General features: G+C 41.4%; 1 protein-coding gene and 1 long non-coding RNA gene across 4 annotated transcripts in view; one reads left to right on the top strand and one right to left on the bottom strand.

Annotated features, from left to right (window-relative positions):
* Nucleotides 1–24,892, bottom strand: part of LOC125883091 (mucin-5AC-like) — a 184,771-nt gene that overhangs the window by 92,547 nt on the left and 67,332 nt on the right. The gene's annotated exons all lie outside the window — the stretch shown is intronic.
* Nucleotides 12,768–20,868, top strand: LOC125883120 (uncharacterized). 2 transcript variants are annotated; one of them, XR_007448460.1, is made up of 3 exons: nt 12,768–13,021; nt 15,200–15,402; nt 20,717–20,868. It is a non-coding gene; the product is annotated as an uncharacterized LOC125883120 (long non-coding RNA). The 2 variants fall into 2 exon arrangements; XR_007448459.1 differs by having other exon boundaries at nt 15,203–15,402.

Here is a 24,892-nt window from a genome sequence, read left to right on the forward strand (position 1 = left end):
GCTACAAATGTATATGTAAAAAAAGCTTTCAGAACGTAAAACTGAAGATCATCTTGTCAGGAGGAGGAGGAGGAGGAGGAGGAGGAGGATGACCCCAGCTCCACAGCCAGTGCGCAGCCAGACCAGACGGCCCGGGTGCAGCCACGGGACCAGCCCTTCCTGCACCTTCAGACAGGGGGGTTCAGGATGCTGGAGAGGGAGCTGGGCTCTCTAACCTCCCGGGTTAAAATAAAATAAATTGAATGATTTACAATTTGTTGACAGCGTTTCTCTCCTGCACGCGCGCTCTCTCTTTCTCTCTCGCAGTCTCACTCTGTTTCTTTTCTTTTGACTTTTCCAAATATTTTATAACACAAAAGAAAGAAATTATGTTTTTGGTTTTTTTTTTCTTACCTATTTTGGCACATACATACAAAATCCTCCCGCTCCTCGCTCCAGGCAGCTCCAACTCCGCTCACATGCTCTGTCTCAGGCATCAGAGCCTCTGCGCTACAGGTAGATGCATTGGCGCTGTCCATGGTGCTTAACACAGGACCGCCAGGATTACAGCTCCCCTCCAAGCACCCCAACATATGTAACTTCATTGTTTATGCTGCCTGTGTGCTCAGAAGCACACCAAAAATGCATTTGAGTAATTTCCGAGAAGTTATGATAAAATAAAAAAAATATTACAGACTATAGAATAGGACTGACAGCCTCTCCAGTGTCTCGTGTCAATTAATTAACACTATTTGTCGGCTTTTTATAATGCCTTTTTTTTTTTTTTTTTTTTTGCTGCTGCTGCACCGTGTCTCCAGTTGAAAGAGGTGATTTGCTCAGTACACTCTACAATAATAAATCAGACTTTTGGTTTATAATATTGTTGGCTGTATTACGCCTTTTAATAAAAAAAAAATTAAGAATAAAAGAAATAAACACCGAAATAATTAGTGGAAACCTTTTTTTATTGATTCTCCTCCTCTTTGACATACTAACACACACACACACACACACACGCACACACTCTGAACACGCGACTGAACGAATGAATGAACATTGGAAGTGGTTCAGCCGCAGTCCCGCCGGCTGGCGCGGTCACTGTTCAGATTTGTTTTTTATCATTAACAAAATGTTTTTTTACTGACCGTATGAATGGTTTTGTTTTGAAATAAATATTTGGAAATGAAAATGTATGCTTTGGTGTACTTTTACAGAGTTTTGCAATATGTATAGCCACCTGTATCAAAATGTATAACTTTCAGCAGCGCTCTGCTGCGGTCGGAGGTATAAATGCTCAGTGTAGTGTGTTTCATTTTTGTAACTTAAAGGCTTCAGAAAACATACAAGACACATTTTTTAGTAAAAGTCATAGGAAGAGGAGCTTGTAGGTTTGATCTATACAGAGTTCTTTGCATTATAAAAACCGTCGTGGCTCTAGGACAAGTGCACTTACACTGATCACTTCCATAAAATAAAACGAGAAATTGGAGAAGATTGAAAAAAAATTGTTAAAATTAAATTAGGGGACTGATCACAGATGCATTGTCTCTGTGTGTTTTTCCATCTATTGTTGCTTTTAATTTGCAGCCATATTTTTCATGAAGCTGACATGTCATGACAGTCAAGCACCCCCCCAGGATTCCGGGATTACAGCAGCCAATCAGCGTTGAGCTGCAAGCGACAGGACCCAGCGAAATACCGCTCCAGATGAGATTTCTCATCTCAAGCAACGAGCGAAAAATCGCTCTGTTGCTGTCGCTTGGAGCCCGAGCGATTTTTCTCCCGGGCAAATATACGCTCAATCGCCCGTTTGCATTGACTTTGTATGTAAACTCGTCGCTAGCGGAAAAAAAAAACAGGTCCGGTGTGAACACACCTTTAGATGACATAAACTATAACCACTCAGCTAACAAACCTCTCAGGAACAGAAAAACTATATTGTACATCACTAGGCAAAGGAAATATGTCTTTGGTGTGGCTCAAGAGTGAAAGAAAACCACACAGTATACTCTTTGAGTTTTAAAAAAAAATAGATACACAGGTCAATAAGTAATTATTGCCGTAACTAAAATAATATTGGCTGAATAAATCAATAAAGTAGTGGACGCTCTCTGAGGCCCCTCTCCCCCCTTAAAGGCTCAAATGGTTTAGTCCGCCTGCACTAGGATTCATCTCTAAACGCAGCTTAAGCCGAGTGACTGACTGCTCATGCTGCTGGAGCGTCTTTTCCCAAAACGGAGAAATCAGGGTTCCAAAAAAGGCTCCAGTTTCCACCAAACACTTTCAGTATGGTACCTTTGGAACCAACAGTAACCCTTCAGACATGGTACCTAGACCCTAGGGTTTCCACCACAAACAGAATGTGGGCGGGTTGTTGTCACTCACTGCTCTGTCCAGCACTCACTGTATTTCCTCCTTTATCAGTCTGCACCTCGTTTATCGTCCACAGAACGAGGCTGCACGCCGACATTTTCAGAACAAAATAAAACAGGCTGCAGTGAGAGTCGTCATTAGTCGTCTAATGTCGCATCTACACTACACGATATCAGCCCGATTATAGCCCAACGCAGTGCCATACCGTGTTGGCTCGGATCATGTACGACAATGAGCGTAGTTGATTCATGCCTAAAGCTGGATTTATACTCGTGCGTAGACCCTACGCCGTAGCCTATGCTGTTGTGAGCATTTTTACTTGTGCGGTGGTGTGTCTGTGTCACTCTGCAGTTACACCTCCAAAACACTAGTCGGCGGTGAACGTTTCTGTGAAGTGCTGTAAAGTTAAGTTGATTCAAAACACACATTAAACACACATTAAACATGGCTTAATAGAGACAATTTCAAACACAAGTACACAAATCAGCTTCACTATAACTCGCAGCATTCACAGACAAACACTTGTCTTTATCTGGACACATTTTCCCCACAAATACAACATGCTAACGTTTTAGCACTTTAACACTTTACATTGTATAAATTAGCCTAGCAGCTAGTGGACTTTTTCCCTACTCATATGAAGCCAGGGACAACAGCAACATTTAACAAAGGTAACATTACAAAGTTCAGCTCCATTAAAACTCACAAGGTTCACTGACAAAACAACTGTCTTATACTAAACACGTTTTCCAAACAAATACAACATGCTAACGTTATTAGCACAAGCCTACGGCATTTTACATTGTATAAATTAGCCTAGCAGCTAGCGAAACGGGAAAGTTAGCGATGCACATCTAATATTTTTTTGGATTGTGTTTAGTATAGATCCTACGCACTGTTTTATAAATGAGACCCCTGATGTTTGTGCCAATTTACGCAAGTGTTCAAGCATCCTAAGCCCCTTTAGGTTCGTCGCCATTTTAGAAATCATAAATTAACGTCAGCATGTTTCTTGACATGACTTTAATTTACACATTTCCCCTCATGATCAGTAAGCTTCTCTTGCATATTTGCAGTGATACTCTCTAAAATAATACGTAGTCTGGTAAACAAGTGAAAAGTCAAATTTTGCCTTTAGATCAAAAATATATTTTTAATTGACACTTTCCAGCCAATCAGACGTTGATTCCATGGCCGTGGTATACATTTAATTACACTGAAAAATATGTTTAGAAAAAGTACTTTGTAAAGTGTTACATTCAGGGGCGTTGGAATATAAAAAGTAGAGTGATTTTGGTTTTGTTTTGTTTTTTTTTTACAAATTTGAATCCCAAACTCACACGACAGTATTTTTCTTTTATGACATATGAAATGCTCTGCAGCACTTGTGAGGAATTCCTTGACTAAATCCACATTTCAGACCCTCAGATCAGAGTGTATTCCTTTTTGCCGTTGATATGTTTATGATGCAAGACTTCTACGATGGCCACCGTCGTCAGCGTCCAGCTGAGACATTCCTCTGAGTGTCTCCAGACAACAAAACAGACAAAAGTGTAAATGAAATCCTTGAACATCTGTGAATGGTGATGACCTTTTCTATGAAGTGACTGTGGTAATAAGCTGCCCGCTCTGAATGACATGCACACACGCTTCTTCTTATCACTCTTTCTATTGAGTAGAAACTTTGTATTAAATTGTGTCTCTCATCAGCGTTGGTTTATGCATGGCATTTTCTTACCTCCTTCCTCTGGATTATTTTCTGGTAATGGCATAAAGGATGGCATTATTGTTGTTTAAACTATTCAATAATTATAGTTTTAAATGATTCCTCCTGAGGTTCCTCTTAGGTTGGACATGTGGTTTTCTTTGCTTTTGTATTTCTTATTTCTGCTGATGATGATGACGATGATGATGATGATGGGATTACTTGAAGTTTGTTGTTTTGTTTTATTTGTTAAAAGAAGATGTGATGCTGTAGTTTTGCCTCTGACATTATTTCCTGTTTCAATGATTTGTGGTAAAATCCACCAAGGACAGTTACTAAACTGTGTTTCCTCTTTCTAATGGGAACCAACCGCTGTTATGCAGACGCATGCAAACTGAAACTTTCAGATGCAAAAATTCCCAGTAGTGTGCAGTCACTATGTTTTTTATTTAGCTTTTGTGTCACATCTGCACACTGACTGCAAACCACAACCCAGAATGATTAAACATCTTAAAACAATTCAACCATTCAAGTAGTATACAGGGCGGTTCGGTGGTGTGGTGGTTAGCACTCTCGCCTCAGCAAGAGGGTTGCCGGTTCGATCCCGGGCGTGGGAGCCCTTCTGTGCGGAGTTTCATGTTCTCCCCGTGTCAGCGTGGGTTCTCTCCGGGCACTCCGGCTTCCTCCCACAGTCCAAAGACATGCAGATTGGGGACTAGGTTAATTGGTAACTCTAAATTGTCTGTAGGTGTGAATGTGAGCGTGAATGGTTGTTTGTGTTCTACGTGTCAGCCCTGTGATAGTCTGGTGACCTGTCCAGGGTATACCCTGCCTCTCACCCGATGTCAGCTGGGATAGGCTCCAGCCCCCCCGTGACCCTCAAGAGGATGAAGCGGTTAGAAGATGAATGAATGAAGTAGTATACAATGACAATAATACAGCTCATTTCTGTCAATCATTATCAGCCATTATTAAAGGGTGTGTAAAGTCATGTCAGTGTTACAATCAAAAAAATGCTGACAGAAGCTTTTTGTCTCATAATGTTGACGTTTGTCCTACAATTATGACTTTAATCGTGTAATTTTAACTTTTTGTCTTTTAAATTTTGACTTTTTGTTTGATAATTTTGACTTTTATCTCATAATTTTGACTTGTCTCTGAATTATTTCTTTTTGTCTTCTAATTTTGACTTTTTGTTTTCTAATTTTGACTTTTTGTTTCACAAATTCAACTTTTTTTTTCATAATTTTGACTCTTATCTCAGAATTTTGACTTTTTGTCTTATACTTTTGACTCTTATCTCACTTTTGCCACTTTTATTTCATAATGTTGACTAATAATTTGACTTTCTGTCTCATAAGTTTGACTTTTTGTCAAGTGGTTTCCACTATTTTTGACTTACTGAACCAAAATGTTGACCTACCATGTGCATTTTCTTTTAAAAAATCATGAGTATTTGTTCAGAGGTCATATATGAGACTCTACTGCCAGTAAAACCTGTTTGGTCTCTTTCATATCTTCCTCCTGTGCTACAGATATTCACATTGCAGAGTATTTCACTACTTGGTGTAAACTTTAACTTGATAACAAAAGTGTCTGAACAGACACAAGTACAAGTTTGCCTTTGCTGGCGTACTGAAACACATGTTCACTGTATGGTGCAGGTTCTTCTGTCCTTATTTCCGTTAGCACTTTATTATTCAGCGTAAACAGGAAGTGAACTGTGACGTATGTTTCTGCGTATGTGGCTGTAAAGTCAAGTACAAGCCCGCTAACTGCTGCCACTTTACCAAACAGGAAACAGACCTCTGGTAGGTGACATCATGTCATCAGCTGATCTGGAGCTTTTGTTAACGTCAGTCTTTCTCTGCAGGCTGAATTGTAGATGTTCACATTCCATTTGTCTCGAAAGAGTTCTCGGCCATTACGATGTAAAAATGAAGATTAAAAGCGAATCAGCAACATTTCATAACATGATCAAAAGCTCCAGAACAACGACTGAATGGACCCAAAATCCAGGCAAAATCTGTGCAGCTGAATCTTTGAAAATTAATAATTATGCAAATAAAATTCATCTGAAACCAGAGATGAACAAGTGTTTTTAAGATGCATCTGAAGTAAGTGAACAGGAACAAATCAGTTCACTGACTTAAGTGTTTCGACAATAGTACAAGTTTACAGGGCCATATGGAAACACATTTACACCACTTAATGAAAAAAAAGAAAAGTAAATCATGACAGGAAGATAATTTTAATTTGTTTTTTTTTTCCGATAATTAAGATTTTGACTTTTTGTCCTCTAATTTCGACTTTTTCTCCAACAATTTTGACTTTTATCATATAATTTGGCGTAATGTCTTCTAACTTTGACTGTTTGTTTGATTAACTTTTTCTCATAATTTTGACTTTTATATTGTGATTTTGACTTTCTTTCTAATTATATTGCATTTTTGTTTCATAATTTTGACTCTTACCTCAGTTTTGTCACTTTTATTTCACAATTTTGAACTCATAGTTTTCTTTCTATCTTGACTTTTCTCTTGTAATTTTGAATTTTTATCCCATAATTTTGACTTTCAGCTTCATACTTGTGACATTTTGTTGTATACTTTTGACTTTTATCTCCTAATTTTGACTTTTTGTTTCATAATTTTGACTTTTTTGTGGTAATTTTGACTTTTCTGACTAGCCCTAGGAGATGGCATGATTTTATAATTTAGTTTTTGTTTGTTTGTTTTCTTTCCTGATGATTTCATTATCTGGTGACTTATTAAGCTCATCCTACGATCCCTGTGGAACCACAATGATTGACTGAAAAAATACATTAAGTAAAAATAATACATAAAGACCAACCATAAATAGAAAAGATGAATCTAAGGTCATTTGTCTGTTTATTTAATTTTGTTATGGCCAGAGTACGTTGAAACTTGACTGTTGAGTCAGTTTTATACCAGTGAATCATGCTGAAGTCACGGCTGTGTTGCACTTTCTGTTTCACTGCTCAGACGATGCAGCGATGTGTAGTGTCAGTGTGTGTGTGTAGAAATGAATCATTTCGTGGAAAAAGTAAGAATTACTTATCCTCCCATTCATTGCCAAAATAGTGCAGGTTAAGTTCTTAAATGTTTGGGAAGATTTCAGGGGCCAAACGTGGTTTAATAACCATGAGTATATTTGGTCAAATGTCAGTGGGAATGTAAACTTCCTCTTTCATATTTTAGTTTACTTGTTACAGGTTCCCATTTTGTCTTGACAAAACTTAAGTGCCATCATTCAGAACAATAGCAGGTTTTGCTTTCTGTCTTCTAACCAACACAAGGAGGCTCTGGAAGTTTCTGTCACAACAAATATATCAGAAGCCACTTTGAAGGGGGCTTTAATCAGTTTGTATGAAAATAATTGCTGATGGTTTTATATTCCTTATCTACGAGTCAATAAGCATGGTGCCCTAACATGTCTATTATCTTACGATTATTAGTGTAACAAACGGCCTCTTGAGCTTTCTATATTTCACAAACAAGCTCTCGAAGATGGCCTACAAACCAAACTGTTCCCAGCATTCATGTGTAATATTGAACGATCGCCATGTGTTCACCAATTTTGAGTAGACGTCACAGTTGCATCACAGCAGTTGTGCGCTTGCTGATGGCAGAAAAACAGTGGACATCAGACAGAAAGAGTTGACATACCCGGACTTCAAATGTATTCTTACGCCCGTTGGATGTCAGGACAGGAGTACGGACTAAGATAACCTTCATTTTTATAGAAAACCGTCAGAGGACGCCGTAGTAGAAAATAAAGTTTTGTCTCTGGTAGATTATAGTCTTGATATTCAGGATATAATTGCTTCTGGATACTCCGAAGAGGAGTGTGTGTTGGCTCACATGAAGACGCCAGCGAGCGTCTGATGACTAGGCCTGTGCCCTGTGCAGAGTCGATCACCGCAGATTTGTGTCCGACTTCATCGCGACTTGCTCTGACGTCATGCAAAAGTCGACAACGATTATAGGCTCGTTCGCGATGAACTGCGCCTGGGGATGACAAAAGGCTGTGGTGAAGTCCGACAGTTTCCAGCAGCTTTCAGTCAATAGAGGAAGTATTTCACACCCTGTTCAACACCACCACAGCACACCCATGCATGGCTTCATTACTGACTGTGCTGACCTGCACACTCCATTGGTTATTTAGGTTCATTTTAGTTGAATAAATGATGCTTATTTTAACCAATTCTTTTATGTGGACTTCCTGTTTGTCACATTCATTGAGCCAGTTTGTGACAAATGAGGGCTCGTCTGGGATCAGATGCGTTCGGTAAGGTTAAATCTTGCCTTAGTGTGACACAGTAGACTTGATTTGTTATATGGGATCAGTCTGGTTTGTGACTCTTGTGGTTTGCGAATGCTAAATTGAGGTTAAGAACATTTCAGGAGCACAGTTTAAAGTGTTTTTGGTATTAGCATTGTGACTGAGATTGTATCACACAAGGATTTTTGTTTCTGTAGTCCATTTTTAGAATCAGCGCATAAATAAGCACCAGCAGTATCTGTCGATAGACTAGGGTTGAGATTAGTTGGTAAGGGTTGCCAGTTAGATACATTCACACTACTGAACTTCCCTCAGTCACATGTTTTCTGTTCACAGAATAATCCTCCTGGATCCTGCAGTCGGTGGAGAGCAACTGCAGCGCCTGGCTCTAAAAACTGCAGCCACCTCAGTCATGTGAGATTATTGTTGTCCACTTTTACATGACAGCAGAGCAAGTCGGGATGAAGACAGACCCTAGTGATGGGATTTCTTGATTACTTGTGAGAGCCGGTTCTTTGGCTCTCGTTCACTTTGAAGAGCCGGTTCAAAGATGCTGTTTGTTCATGAGCTGGATATTGTAGTGATGTGACGTTCGCCAATGAGCCGAGTCTTTGTACCAGCTCTTTGAAGTGAATGAGTGAGCGGCTGCACTGTCTTTCTCCCTCACAAACTAGTCTCTCTCAACTTGTTCCGGATCAAATTATCTGAAATTCAAGGGAAATTTCGGTTTATTTCAACCTGTCTCCTATCGTCCTAAATTTGTTTCAAGTGACTAGTGACATAAAAATAATAGTTAGCATGTTAGCCGTTAGCCTAGATACAGCCGGGGCGCATAGTAGCGTCAGACCTGTTGAAACGTAAGTGAACGGGCAACCTTCAAGTGCAAAGTTAGTCCACTAAACAAGCTTTTTCTCCACAAAGACCACCTCATATCGTTAGGATAAATTCAGAGAACATATAGAAAACGACATGTAAATGTGTTGTCTTACCTTACTGGTGTGCTGCCATGTTTGTTTACCATCTAGCTCTGCTTTCCAAAGCGCAGCCGAAATATCGCGAGAACAAGCAACGATCTCATACTGTGCCTGAAATCTGCCTGAAAAGTTCATTCATTTATTTCATGAAAGATTTATAGAATAATGGCTGACTTTCTGCCAGACTTCGACTTTGTGGAGGAGGAATTTGATTTTGCAGAGTTTGATGGCCGCCCTTATTTATTTGAGCCAGAATACACTGACGAAGAGCTTTGTGAAATTGAAGAACGGAGGAGGAGGAGAGAGAGAGAAGGCGCAACAGGTAGAGGACGAGAGAGGAGGAATGGCTGCTGGAAGGCTTTAGCTCTGGAGATTGGTGGTGTACCTGTGAATGCTGTGCCCCAGTGCCCACAGAAGAGGAATGCCTCTGTTGCAAGGAATGGGACCGGTTGCAGCCTTATTTTCAAGGTCTGGATGTGACCGAGGACGAGACACCTCCACCTGGAGTAGTATCCAGCTGGGCTTTATCTAGAGCTCGCGAGATTTCAGGCACGGTATGAGGTCGCTGCTTGTTCTCGCGTTATTTCGGCCGCGCTTTGGAAAGCAGAGCTAGATGGTAAACAAACATGGCAGCACACCGGTAAGGTAAGACAACATGTTTACATGTGGTTTTCTATATGTTCTCTGACATTTATCCTAACGATATGAGGCGGTCTTTGTGGAAAAAAAGCTTGTTTAGTGGACTAACTTTGCACTTGAAGGTTGCCCGTTCACTTACGTTTTAACAGGTCTGACGCTACTATGCGCCATGGCTGTTTAAATGAGGCCCCAGGTTATTGTTCCTGCACCAGCCAGTCAGTTACTCCACCTTGTCCCTATATGACTCACCCTCCCATCCCAAAGAGAGAGAGACCCACCAATGTTGTGCCATCAGCGAACTTAATGATGGTGTTGCTGGAGTGGGTGGTGGTGCAGTCGTGGGTGTAGAGGGTGTAGAGTAGGGGGCTCAGCACACAGCCCTGAGGGGAGCCAGTGCTGAGGCCGAGAGTTGTTGAGGTTTGTTGGCTTACTCTGACAGGAAGTCCAAGATCCAGCGGCAGATGGTTGATGAACGCTGAGGTACAACCCACAAAGAGTAGCTGTGCAAGCTGCCCTGCTGCTCTACTTGGGCCATTTAACATGATTCATGTAAAATGGAGGCTGAGCCATGGACATAAATTACAGATCAGCTGTAAAGCATTTTAATAGGCTACTCTGTCACAACTAAAACATTGGAGACTGAAAATAAACTTGTGTATGGGTCTGATAGGATTTCAAGAAAGCGGCAACAGGTCTAACAGGATGTGAATTAGTTCCTCTATTGGCTCAAAGCTGCTGGAGCTGTCCAACTTCACTGTGGTTTTTTGTCACCACCTCCTGCTGCAGCTGCCTGATCTCACCCATTGTCAGTGTAGTGCAGAGCTAATAATAGTTCCACACATCGGGTCAATCTTACCTCCTCACTGAGGAAGAAATTTCTTTCCTGCCTTGCTCAGAGTTGCCCTGAGGACTTTCCTAAATCACTCCTATGCTAGGACGCCTTTCTACAATATTTTGGGCTATGTTAGGAGCTCTCTGAGAGTGTTCTCAAGAGTGTTTGTGAATATGGCCCCTGATAATTAGGCTCAGACACCCTGGTCTGTCTGGTCAACCGCTGAGGAGGATTAAATCCTGACTGGTGGATCAGTGATCTTTTTTTTAAAGATTATTTTTATGGGCTTTTTTGCCTTTATTGACAGGACAGAGAGTGAAATGGGGAGACAGAGAGAGTGGGGACTGACATGCAGCAAAGGGCCGCGAGCCAGATTCGAACCTGTGGCCGCTGCAGCGAGGCGATGCCTCTGTACATGGGGCGCCGGCACTATCGTGGATCAGTGATCTGCCAGAACTGATTCTCAACAGGAATATTAAGTTTGAGTTGTTGTTTAATTTGTTGAAACAAAATCAGTCACATATAATGACCTGAAAAGCTGCCTGAAGGCAGCTTTTAAGTTCAGTAACTCCATGAATTTTTCATCAGACTACACCAGTTTTTTATTTTGAGTCCTGACTTTGGTTTTTCTAGCTGCTGAAATGTGGCTCTACAGTGTAAACAGGTTTGTTTTTGCCTTAAATCTGAGTTCTGAAAATGTGTTTTTCAACTGAGTAAAACAGTAAATGAAAGAGTTTATGTGTTTAAAACACCTCTGACTTTCCTCAGTTATTGTTTAAATGATGGTCCTTGTCTGAGATCTCCATGTTTTTGCTCCACTTTGTCAAATTTTGTATGCCTGAGGCCGTATTCACAAACACTTGAGAACAGGAGTGATTTAGTAAAGTTCTCTGAGCAAGGAAGGGACAGAAACTTTTACCTGAGTGAGGAGGTAAGATTGACCCTGTCGCTGGTGTGATGCATACAACAGGGCGTGTCTGTGACTGGTTGTCACAGACACACCCTGTTGTATGCAAGGTATGGACACCCAGTGCAAATTTCATCAACTGCATCAGAATATAAGACAGGAAATTTAACTCTTACATATAGTGTCTTTCAAAATAAATGCACTACGTCAGTACAACGCCACAAAGTCAGGTTTTTTTCGTCAACAACAAAAGCACGTGGTCAGTTTTAGGAAAAAAGGACAGGGTTTGGCTTCAGAAATTTTACGATCTGCAAACACTTCTCCTTGTCGCGCTGAGTTTTCCCCTGATGCCCCCTAACTACTACAATGGCCACTGGCTGCATATCATGCCCATGTTAAAGTAAATGGACTTATATATAGTATAGTGCCTTTCTAGTCTTCTTGACCACTCAAAGCGCTTTAACTCTACTGAGTCACATTCACCCATTCACACACACACTGGTGAGAGGCTGCAGCCCCTGAATTGAGACACAGCTATTGTCTCAACATGCTTGTTGATCTTGAAGGAGGCCCAAAGGCCAAACCAGAACCAGAATCAGAATGAGTGAACAAAATAACCATAAATATCACAAACAAGAGAAGGACATGACTGTAAAAATAACAGCGACAGAGCAATGCAGGTGTCACTGTCACAAACATATTACAGTCTACAGTCTGTGCAGTTATAACTTTAATGTTGAACTACATGCACCTGGCAAACTCGGTCAGTGGTGTTTGTTTTGTCTTCATGGTATCGGATATAAAAGCATGAGGGTCAAAGGTCAGGGCATAACGCTATGAAGCAGTAGTGTGTCCTGATCGTACAGCATGCACGCTGCATTCCATAGTACAGCCGCTGCGGTGCAGCCAAGCGAACATCCATACAGTAAGGCGATTGGCTGATAGCTTTGCTGCTCGGCACACGATTGGCTGTTAGGGAAAGGGGCGGGACGACAGGCCTGTCTCCAACCAGAGGCAAAGAGGGGCACGCACACACACCCATGCTGTCCTGCCTCCTTCCCGTCCGTTTACCAGGCGGTGGAACGCGCATCTCGTATGCGCCCTCGTATCTCGGAGATCGGAGATGGGAGGTGGTAGGTGGTAAGGACGTATACCGACACAATAGCTATACGGCTAGTAGTGTCCGAGATGTGACTTGGTGAGCAGTTGCGTGTGAAGCGACACTTTGCCGCCTCGCTACCTTTTAAAACACCGACGGGCTTTTGCTAGTTTGGAATACGGTGAAGAGGATGCGGAGACTGTGAAAGGTGAGTCCGGTGTCTCTTTAATGACAGCTAGACTCCTTGTTTGTCAAACTTATCAAAGCTTATCGCGTTATCGACTTTTACATGGCGGTCCTACCACTGTACCAGTTACAACATTTAAAGAGCATTGAGTGCACTTACACTTTTAAATACGCCTCCATTTACAGCTACACTCAGCGGTACTTTGCTAACTTAACGGTTTTAAATCCTGGGGTGCGATCGTTTATCTGACCTGATGCCCCACACAACTTTATGAGCGCTGTTTTTCGAGGAAACCGAGCTGTATATTAACACACTTAACGAACTGTGAAGTTAATCAGACATTTAACTCCGCTCGGTGCCCCGCTGCTCCGTCTCCGCAGGCAGAGTGCCCACAGCGAGCTCCGGCACCCACCCCGGTACTTTATGCCGTCGGGATTTCGGACCGTGTAAAAGTAACCTCTGTGACACACAGCGGTTTATGATACTCGCACGTTATGTTCGGCAAGATAATCCTAACAAACAAGCACTGCTTTACGATGTTTGAAGCGTTAATGCAGTCGCCAGAAGCTAGAAGCTAAAGTTAGGCTACACGAACGGCACCGCGTTCGGAACCGGGAGAGCTAACATGCTAACATGCTAAAATGCTAACCCACTTCCTGGTTGTAGGTCCACTCTACTGTCACAGTTTTGATGCTGTTTTCGGGTTGAATGAGGTGCGCTGAAGTGGCTATTTATAGCTCCAGGATTCAGTGGAGGCTTGGCTTGAGTCTGACGTGTACGTGCCGGGATAGTATTATGCTAATAAGAGAAACTAGTTTGTGTTTCAGGAGACTGGTCTGTGTCTCTGTGTCAGACTGGGGGCAATGGGTTCTGCAGAGGCTTGGCTAGCAGAGTACGCTGCTTTGTTTTATGACACGTGGGAAAGGTGATATGAGAGTGTATTAATATGTAAGCCCATTATAGGCTATTCAGTTATATTTTTAATGGTATATACAGTCTCATCTCTAGTTGACTGTTTTAAATCCAGCTTGAATGGGCTGCTCACTTCGCCTCAGCTTCCAGCTTGGGTTTGGCTTTGTGTCAGACTTAGTTTGAATGACAGCATCAAGAGATGTCTGTGTTGGAAATCATATCAAATGCCAAGAAATTATCACGTGATGATGGTGTAATTAATTTGTGTGTTCCCTAAGAGAGCAAGGAGGTTAAGGTTGGGGTATGAACTGTCATTGATGATGTCTTGGGCCCTCCTGATGACCCGATGGCGAGGGGAAGGTCCTTCTGTCTTCGGAAGTTAGAACTGGGAATAATGCACATGGACACAGCAGCCTGTGTCAGTATTGTTGTCCTGGATTTCACACTCCTGTAACGTCTGCATGATGGCAGGAGCGTTGAGAGACTGTGGTTGGGGTCCGCGATGATGTCGTGGACCCGGTGTTGTAAATATCCTGATTGGATGCTGCTCCCAAAATGACTTGTGCAGTTTTCATCACATCTCTTGTCATGAGCAGTGCAGTGTCCGTACCAAATTGACTAAACTGATGGGGACGCTTTCGACTGCACATCTGTAAATGTTGCTGAGGATATTGGTTGGCATGCCACATTTCCTCAGCTTCACTAGGAACACACAAACCCAACATTGTCATCCAAATGATTTGTGCACATCTGGGTCTCATTATGGAAGCGTAGAGCTGCCATGCCAGAATTAAAAAAAAAAAAGGTCAGTATTAGGTAGTAACATAACAAGATATTTGTCGTAGTTTTACAAGATATTTTCACTTTATAACAAGAAACATTTCTTGTTTAAAAAAGAAACTTTCCTTGTTGTAACAACATACTTACTTGTCTTGGTATAATGTGAGGTGTGAAAACGGTGTTGGAGAATGGCTAAACTGAGGACTATGGCTCATCTACAAGACTTGATAAAGTTCTGTTTCATGCCAGGGTTGAGATATGGTGAGATTTTGCTGTGACTGAGCTCCCCTTTGCTGATTTTGACAGTGAATCTTTAAAATCCTTTCATTGTAGGCCTACAGTGTGAATCCTTGTCACAATATCATCCACCGTGCAGAGTAAAAGCAAAATCTCACTGTCTTAAAAGTGCTCTGATTAAATTATGTATCTGTTCAGTAGTGGATTTAACACGGAAGAGCAAGTGCATCCCTCTTGTTAACCTGCACTTTCCTCTCTATTCCTTTCCAGCAGAGATGGTGCAGGGTCATAGGTCACGGTGCTGCAATGCCTTTCCACCCTCTTTTGCCAGCTGACTGGGAGTAGCCATAGCAGGGGGAACTGTTTTTTTTTTTTTTTCTTCGAACTAACGTGCAGCTGACGACACCTCTCTACCTCATCACACTCCAGATTGCTGTTGAAACAACCATTTATTCTGCGTCCATGAGAAAAATGTGAGTAGCATCTTCTTACATGTATTGTCATTTTAATATCACCACTGCATTGAACGATCCATAACTGCACCAGTTGATGGGATATACAGATCAAATATGCAACGACCAGTTCCAACAGTTGACCATGGTCAGGACTATGATTTTAATTAAATAAATCTACTCTGGGGCATGTTCACTGAATTGCTGTCATTGTCCACACTGAAGACAGGATTATGACGCTCTCTGTCCCATTCATAACACAAACGCGTTGTCAATACAGCAGCGATTGACTTTTAGGGGGAAGAGGCAGGAGCTGTGCAGCCGCACCCTCCTTCAACCACTTATCAGGCGAGGGGAAGTCTCTCTTCTCTCTCTGAGGTTGGAACTCGGAACTGGGAATAATATATATATATATATATATATATATATGTATAATAATATATATTAATAATGCCTGTGGACGAGATTTTGTGTTTTATTTGATTTTTAACAGTATTTGTAGTTTTTTTTGCATTTAACCATGAGGTGTGGACAGTTACCCTGTACGACATTTTGTGACTAAAATGTCTAATATTTCTTTAACTCTGAAATACACTCAATACATTTCATATTATCTGACAAACAGAGATTAATAGATGTAATAAACGTACATTTTCCTTATTTTTACTTCATATAGGGCTTTTGACTTCAAAATTGCATGTCACATCATTGACCCACTTGCCACTTCAAATGGGCACGATGTCCGATCAATCAATCAATTTTATTTATAAAGCCCAAAATCACAAATCACAATTTGCCTCACAGGGCTTTACAGCATACGACATCCCTCTGTCCTTAAGACCCTCACAGCGGATAAGGAAAAACTCCCCAAAAACCCCTTTAACGGGGGAAAAAAAACGGTAGAAACCTCAGGAAGCGCAACTGAGGAGGGATCCCTCTTCCAGGACGGACAGACGTGCAATAGATGATGTACACCATTGTGGTGTCATTTATGTACTAATTACTTGCCTTCAAAGTTAGGTAATTTTTGTGATTTGTTTGCTCTATCTTTACAAATCTCACAGGCAGTAGTTGAGGCTGTCATAATTATGGACAGAAAAATGTGACCAACATCCAGTGTATTAAAGAGAATGGTATATAGAGCTCAACTCCTTTGACAATGTTGGTTTGTGAAACAGTATCTTAATAAGTAAGTATCAAAAATATGGATTTATCAAGGCGTCGGTGGCTTAGTGGTAGAGCAGGCCCCATGTACAAACTGTTGCCGCAGCAGCACTGCAGCATGTCATCCTCTCTCTCTCTCTCTCTCTCTCTCTCTCTCTTCCCCTTCACGTTTACCTGTCCTGGCCATTAAAGGCAAAAATGGCCAAAAATATCTAAAAATAAAATAAAATATGGATTTATCAAGAAATATCAATGCTGAATATCGGACATCCCCAATTTCCGCAGTATTGATACACCGTTACCAGCTGCACAGAGTTAATTTTGACAGCTATTTTAAATTTAGTCTTAGTCCTGAGACGAAAACAGTTCATAGATTTAGTCACATTTTTGTCATTTTTATCCTTCATAGTTTTAGTCAACGAAAATTCAAGATGTTTTATCTTTTAGTCAATATGTTATCTATATGTTTTTTATCTTTAAACTAATCCAGGGAGACTAATTCCTGTATCAGAAATCAGGTGACAGGTTCTATTAACATTTCATTTGAATATTTTTTTCCACACCTACAAATAATTTCTGCCACTTACAAACTGTCATTTCTCAAGCAGTGCTTGAGGGGTGATTCTGAGCGCATACTTACTGATCATCATTTGAGACACCTGAGACAAAGGGGATTTGTAAACTCGTGTCCTCTCATAGAGTCAGTGATTAAAACTAAACTTTGATCTCTGGCAGAGAAAACTGATCTGGGTTCAGACTGTTTACAGACCGTTTCACACTCACAGATAACTGGGCCTCCTACCTGCCTGTTGAACACCATCAACCCATGACCCTTCTTTAGACAGCTCTGGTCTGAGTCGAGTCCTGTGGGGATCCGATGTGAACATAGGTGGCCGGTTACATCTCGCTGTGCTACTGTTCAGTGACTAACAAGCGGAGCTAGTTGCTAACAGCCACCGCTGCAATTAACAAACTCCACAATTCCATTCAGCAGGTCCACTATCCACAGTCAGACACATGGCCGATTATTTACTGCTGAATTACAGCTCACATCTCGTACCAACAGCTGATGCTGCTACACTGTGAGTGTCTTTGCTGGCTAGTGAAACATCCTGGCGCAGACTATTTACTGGAGTCACTCATGCAGCATTTGAAGATAATTAAAGATAATTACAAGCATGGACGTTGACACCTTTCAAAGTTTGATAGTCCACCACTAAAATTTTCATCATGTCTTGTCTTGTCACAGCATAGATTTCATCTTAGTTTTTATCAGCAAGATCTATCTAGCTAGAAAGTATAAATCCATCATAAGGAAATGTTCAAGGCAGTTCTTTGATTCTTTACATAGGAAACTTCACACTTAAGAAATCTAATAGTAATGAATATTGGTCTATTCTAAATGCAGGTAAACCATCTGGAAGATTAGGAAATGTATCTATAGAAACCTTTGCTGAATATTTTAAGAAACTCAGCCAAAAATCGAGTGATAATTGTACACCAGAAGACCAGCAATTTGACCTCAGACAAGTCACCTCTCCTACAAATGAATACATAAGTGATTTGTTTACTTTGGAAGAAATACAGCGAATGGTAAAAAAAAATTAAAAAATAAACAATCAAATGGTATCGATGAAGTTTTAAATGAATATATAAAGAACTCCCTTTGGAAATGCTGAACATTTTAGTAAAATTCTTTAATTTGGTACTGATAACAGGTATAGTCCCCACTGACTGGTGTTTAGGAGTGATAAAACCGTTTACAAAAACAAGGGACCAGTAGATGATCCTGAAAATTACAGAGGTATTACTTTACTTAGTTGTATTGGTAAGCTTTTTACGGCTGTAATAAATTACAGACTAACTGCTTATATAGAGTCTGAAAGAATTCTTGGAGAAGAGCAGGCAGGGTTTAGGAAAGGCTTTTCAACCCTTGACCATATTTTTGTTCTTCACTCACTGGTTGAATGGTACTTGTATAAGAAAAAAAGACTGTATTGTGCTTTTGTTGATTATAAAAGCATCTGATTTGGTAGATAGGTCATTACTATGGTTTAAATTAGTTGCACTTGGTATAACCGGAAGAGTATTAAATGTGATACATAATACGTATGAGAATGCCAAATCTTGTGTTAGAGCTGGTTATGATTTATCTGAACAATTTGTATGTAATGTAGGAGTGCGTCAGGGGGATAATTTATCACCACTATTGTTTGTTCTATATTTAAATGACTTTGAAAAATATGTGAGTCAATGGTACAACGGACTACAACTTTTTTCAACTGAATACCGCAATGTGATGAATGGTGAAATAGGGATATATTTGAAATTATATGTCCTGTTGTACGCAGATGATACGATTGTACTGGCAGAGACTCCTTCAGAATTACAGGCCGCATTAAATGCAGTTGCTTCTTATTGTTAAAAACTTGTATTTAACTGTCAACACAGACAAAACAAAGGTTGTTATTTTCTCTAGGGGGAAATTACGGATACTCAGAGAATTAGAGTTTGGTTCAGATAAATTAGAAGTTACTTTTGAGTATGACTATCTTGGAGCGTTATTTAATTTTAATGGACGATTTGATAAAGCAATGGCTAAGCAAGTTAAACTAGCTAAAAGAGCTTTATTCTCCTTGGAAAACAGCGTTACTAGATTACAGTTACCTGTTGATATACAATGTGAGTTATTTGACCAGCTTATAGGGCCTATTCTTTTATATGGAAGTGAAGTCTGGGGATTTCATAAACTTGACCAAATTGAAATTCTTCACAGATCTTTCTTGAAACGTTTACTTTTGGGTACATTTAATTAGTCATAATACAACAAAAATCTCTTTGACTGTGTTTATTGTTTTCAAGACTTTGTATGATGACAATATTTTTCAGTGTAAATGGATTTCCAAAGTTAAAAATATTCTTGATGACTGTGGTTTATCGTACTGTACTTATGGCATGACGCTGGACGGATGAACCCTAAATATTTAAATTTAATGATTGATCGTAGATTATCTGATATGGAACTACAGAGATGGCATGAGAAATTACAAAGTAACCCTTTATGTGATAGTTATAAATTATTTAAAACTGATTTCACTTTTGAACCTTATCTGATTATGTTAAGACCTGCCGAAAGAGTTTGATGGTCTAAGTTTCGTGTGGAAATCATAAGTTACCTATCTCTGAGTGCAGGTATGATCGTGAAAAATGTCCTCGGAATGTCCCCTCTTTGTTTGACTGGCAATCGAGGAGACGAATATCATTATGTACTTGTGTGTTCTTTTTTGACAAAGAGAGAAGAGAGTTGGTTGGACAGTTCTATAGAGCAAATCCAAATATTTATAAGTTTCAAAAGTTAATGTCATCTCGAAAAGTAAAGGTCTTGTCAAATTTGTTGAAACTTTTAAAGAAAATCTTGAATAGTTTCTCTTGATTTGCTTTGACTTGTATGTATGTACACAAATTTCTGTTTTATTTATTTTGCTGTGCATTGGCTGCTGCCTGTCCTGATTTGTTAATGTTATTTTTGTTGTTTGCCCTTATACCCCGGGAGGGGTCAAAAGGAATAAATGAAATGAAATCTTGAGATTGTCATCATCTATTTTTCTTCATGAAAAAAAAAAAAGAAATGTCAATGAAATTAACAGTGCCACTGCGCTTTGTCACTATCTCATTTTATTAATGATTGCTACAGTCATTCTGCTGATCTCTGCTACTAGCTTGCTAACATTAAGGGTTTTTTTCTTGCCTGTGTGTCCTTGTATGTTAGTCAGAATTTTTTGCAGGCTCATGGACAGCACAGACACACCTTTTTTCCCCTCAGCAGCAGAGACTTGAGTCATGGAATTGATAATTGATCATTTGAGCCAGTCAAAGCTGATCAGATCAGATCAATGAATAAGAGGAGCAGCTGTTTGAGAGCGAAATTAAATGTTTAGACCCAGTACAATACATGGTTAAGTTTCCTTTCACTACACCTGCCATTCTGCTACTTCAGCTGTGATCAGAGTGCGCTCAGCGCACCTAAAGAGCGGTCAGGCTCTAAAAATAGAGAATCTATTTGTGGTGGCAGATGTTTTGATTGTGTCGGTTTGCCGCAAAAAAATGAAAGTGAAGGAAACTCTGTCTTCTCATATTAATGTTGTATTTGGGTTTTTCTCTTTTTTGAAAGGTACACAAAATACTGGACATGCTGTAGCTCACAGTGAGGGTCATTGGGGCCAGCTTGGATCCAAAGGAGTTCCAGAAGTTCCAGATACCCTCTGCCATGGCCTTCTCAAGTGATCACAACTTCACTGGAAATTTGGAAGGGCAGGGTGAGAATGGCTTCCTCTGCACCATTACTTGTGGATGAGCAAAATCTCAGTGCTGACTTTGAGCCTGCCCCAGTTGAGCCTTTATGTCCAGGGGAACCCCAAAACATGATGCCACTTACAACCCAACAAGCCATGCCTGGTAACAGTCAGCAGATAGGCCACTACATTGGCATGGAGTCACAGAATGCTATGGGGCAGGCATTTTCTGGTCCTGGGGCATGGGTGGTGGAGGTGGTGGCATAGTTGTAGACCAGCATGGCCAGTACCCAAATGCTAGTATGAGCCAAGCAGGTAATACGCTGTTCTTCAACCAAGACCAGAATGGAAATATGTTCTGCCCCTATCAATCATATCTATACAACCAGCAACTTTGTGTTTTACAACAACAAACACAGCAGCAACAGCACTGCCCAAATCAGCTGTTAAACCACCATCAGCATCACCAACTTCTCCCACAGGCTTTGCAGCATCAGCAGCATCCTGATCTCTCCTTTGACCGGAGAGGTCAATCTCAGAGCCAAAAGCAAAGTCGCTTTATCAACAGCAGTTTCAGAACCAGCTACCTGCACGAGGATCAAAGTTGCGTTCAAGGGCTAAGCAAAAAAAGACTTGTGTGGATGGTCAAAATGCTTCTTTGAATGGGACTTGCTTGCAACCACAGCAGCAGGGCAGCTACCAGTTGACCAGGCCAGATCGAGCCTTCTCTGGATCAAGATTGAGACTCCTCAATCATGCTTTACTGTACCTTCATCATCTGTGCATCCACCCATAGGCCAGTTTCCATCCACAGTCAGTTCTACCAAAGCTTTGCCAACCTGCTCAGGACCCTTCCTACCCTGGAGGCCCAAAATACCCAGTCACAGTCAGCAGCCATTGTTCACAACCTCAGTGTCTCTTCCCGCCACCAGCACTGCACCTCACTTCTACAGCATCCACCCACTCAGAGACGGTAGGCCAGTTTCCATCCACAGTCAGTTCTACCAAAGTTTGCCAACCTGCTCAGGACCCTCCCTACCCTGGAGATGCAGAAATACCCAGTCACAGTCAGCAGCCATTGTTCACAACCTCAGTGTCTCTTCCTGCCACTAGCACTGCACCCCTCACTTCTACAGCATCCACCCACTCAGGGACGGTAGGCCAGTTTCCATCCACAGTCAGTTCTACCAAAGCTTGCCAACCTGCTCAGGACCCTTCCTACCGTGGAGACGCAGAAATACCCAGTCACAGTCCGCAGGCGTTGTTCACAACCGCAGTGTCTGTTCCCGCTACCAGCACTGCATCCCTCACTTCTACAGCATCCACCCACTCCGAGGCTGGAGGCCAGTTTCCATCCACAGTCAGTTCTACCAAAGCTTGCCAACCTGCACAGGACCCTTCCTACCCCGGAGACCCCAAAATACTCAGTCACAGTCAGCAGCCATTGTTCACAACCGCAGTGTCTGTTCCCACCACCAGCACTGCACCCCTCACTTCTACAGCACCCACCCACTCAGGGACTGGAGGCCAGTTTCCATCTACAGTCAGTTCTACCAAAGCTTGCCAACCTGCACAGGACCCTTCCTACCCTGGAGACCCAGAAATACCCAGTCACAGTCAGCAGTCTTTGTCTACACCCTCAGTGTCTGTTCCCACCACCAGCACTGCAACCTTCACTTCTACAGTTCCCAGCCTTCCAGGGACGGAAGGCCAGTTAGAGGAAAATCTTTTCCAGACCCTATGTTGCTCTGGAGTATCCCAAGCCAACTCCAGCATGGCCAGCCCACTGAGACCTCAAAGCTACGGGACCAGTCTTTCCTTGGAAGACCTCCTGCCACCAGACGAGGAAAACTTGGAGTTCCTGGGGCATCCTGCTCTTCTGGTTGACCTACTGTCACAGCTGGAATCTCCTCCCAGCCAACAGGATGCATCTGAGTACTCCTGTGTCCAGTCCAGCCAGGAGAGTGGGCATGAGCACAGGACATCGCCTGTTGGGTACAAGGTAGAAAAGGTAAAACAATGTCACAAAGTTATTAATTTCATGTTTTAGTTTTTAAAAGAATATAAAGCATTCAAGCACATACATGCACCTTGATATTAAACAAACTGTAACAGGACAACCCTATGAAGGTAGTGTTCTTTTTGTCCTTGTCCTAATTTATATCCAGACAGCCTATGCACTCTGTCCTTTACCCCAGTTTCTTCTCAGTATAGATTGATATGGGGAATAGGAGGAGGGTGAAGTTTGATGGAGTGGAAATTAAGTAGATGTTAGGTGATTAGATGCCTGTCTGTTTGTGTGTGTGCAAATGCACAGGTGAAAGTGCGGGGGAGAAGACAAGAGTGGTGGAGGACAGTGGATAGCACTCGAGGGAGGGGGTTTGGGAGATGGAGAAAGCAGTAGCTCATGGAAAAAGGAGAACTTAGGAAAGAAAGGAAGGGAAAGAGACAGAGAGGAAGAAGAAACGCAGAGGGGGGAAGTTTGGGGAATGCAACAGACGTTTTCTCATGGTTTGCACCATACACTGTATATAAAGATGGATGACATGACAGCTCCCCAAAAGTGAAAACATCTTGATTGCCCCCTGGTGGCTGGCTGCAGTGTAGTTCATAATGTCTACCCTCTCAATGTCAGTGAATGGGACATGGGCCAAACTAAAAACTCAAAGTACACATCAAATAAATTTTTCCCAAAGATGGTTCTTGTCATTTAAGGTAGTTTTTAGCACGCTGCTGTATGTTCAAGTGTTATATAATGCTATTAAATGGGGATTTTGCAGCATGATTGAAAACTAGGGCTAACCTAAAAATTCAAGCTCAAGCTTCGCTCGATGGCACGGGATTCAATTGTGAAAAAAATCTAAGCTTCTGTGCTTTTTCCTGTTTTTGGGAGGTCTTAAACGCAACACTAACCCCACCAGTCCGATACTGACAAGGAGCCGGCAGACATGTCCAAGAGGTCATCAGATGCGTGGTTGCACTTTAAAATATGCCCCGACAACCCCCAGAAAGCAGAGTGCCAAAAGCAATTGGCATATCACAACTCAACAACAAATTTGGGAAATCACTTGAAAAACGTAAGTAGTAATTAAAAAAGAAAAAATCTCCGACAAGGAAACAGTAAGCTCGACACAATGGAGACCTGCTATTATCCTGCTTGAACACAGATGACTAAATTCTTTCAACAATGTGGCTCAAAATAATGATAAAATAGATTTTATTGATATAAAATATGCATTTTCCTGTGCCACCGGTCTGCTCTGAGTCTGGTGTCAGAGACACTCCTGATGCTGTGAGTTACGCGTCTGTTTGATTGTGCTGCAGTATGCGCCGAGGGTTTTAATTTAGTGTTCAATCAAAAGTTAAACATTACTTATCACCGACCATTAGTGTTAATTAAATTAAATTGCTCTGAGCTCCAAGCTTCAGATGTCCATAAATGGATCCAAGGTCAGCCCTATTGAAAACTGTAAGCCAATTGGTGGGCTCGCATTCAGTCACGCTGCTCGCAATCGGTCAGACGGGTGTGTGGGCGATACTTGATACCGTGGAGAACGCTTACTGCGCAGACTTCAAATGATGTCACCAGAGCAAGATGGCAATTTCTGCACAGTGGGAGTAAGTGAAGACACTTCATCCATCTTTATATACAGTCAATGGTTTGCACACCTAAAAGAAAGGCATGATTTTCATTGATCATATTTATGTTAGAATGCAGCATTTTAAAAACAACACATGTACCAACAATTCCATAGATTTTGTTGAGTGCAGCACAAACAGATTATCTCCAACTAGAAACGTGAAAATTCACACATTTTTGTCATAGGAGCACTTGTGTTTTCCGTTGGTTGAGTACTGGCTTGACTATCCCCCAACAGGAAGCAGGTGACAACAAATCTGGTGTCCTGTGTGGATTAGCTATGGTTAGGCAGACCATTTGCCCATCTGCAAGGTTCCTTTATTGAAGTGGGGCCATGAACCACAGCCATACCAGCCTGCATCTCTTGGTCTGTGTCAACATCCAACCCTGTGCTTACTATACATTCACACCAACA

Source organism: Epinephelus fuscoguttatus, linkage group LG22, assembly GCF_011397635.1.
Source record: "Epinephelus fuscoguttatus linkage group LG22, E.fuscoguttatus.final_Chr_v1".
NCBI classification, from domain to species: domain Eukaryota; kingdom Metazoa; phylum Chordata; class Actinopteri; order Perciformes; family Serranidae; genus Epinephelus; species Epinephelus fuscoguttatus.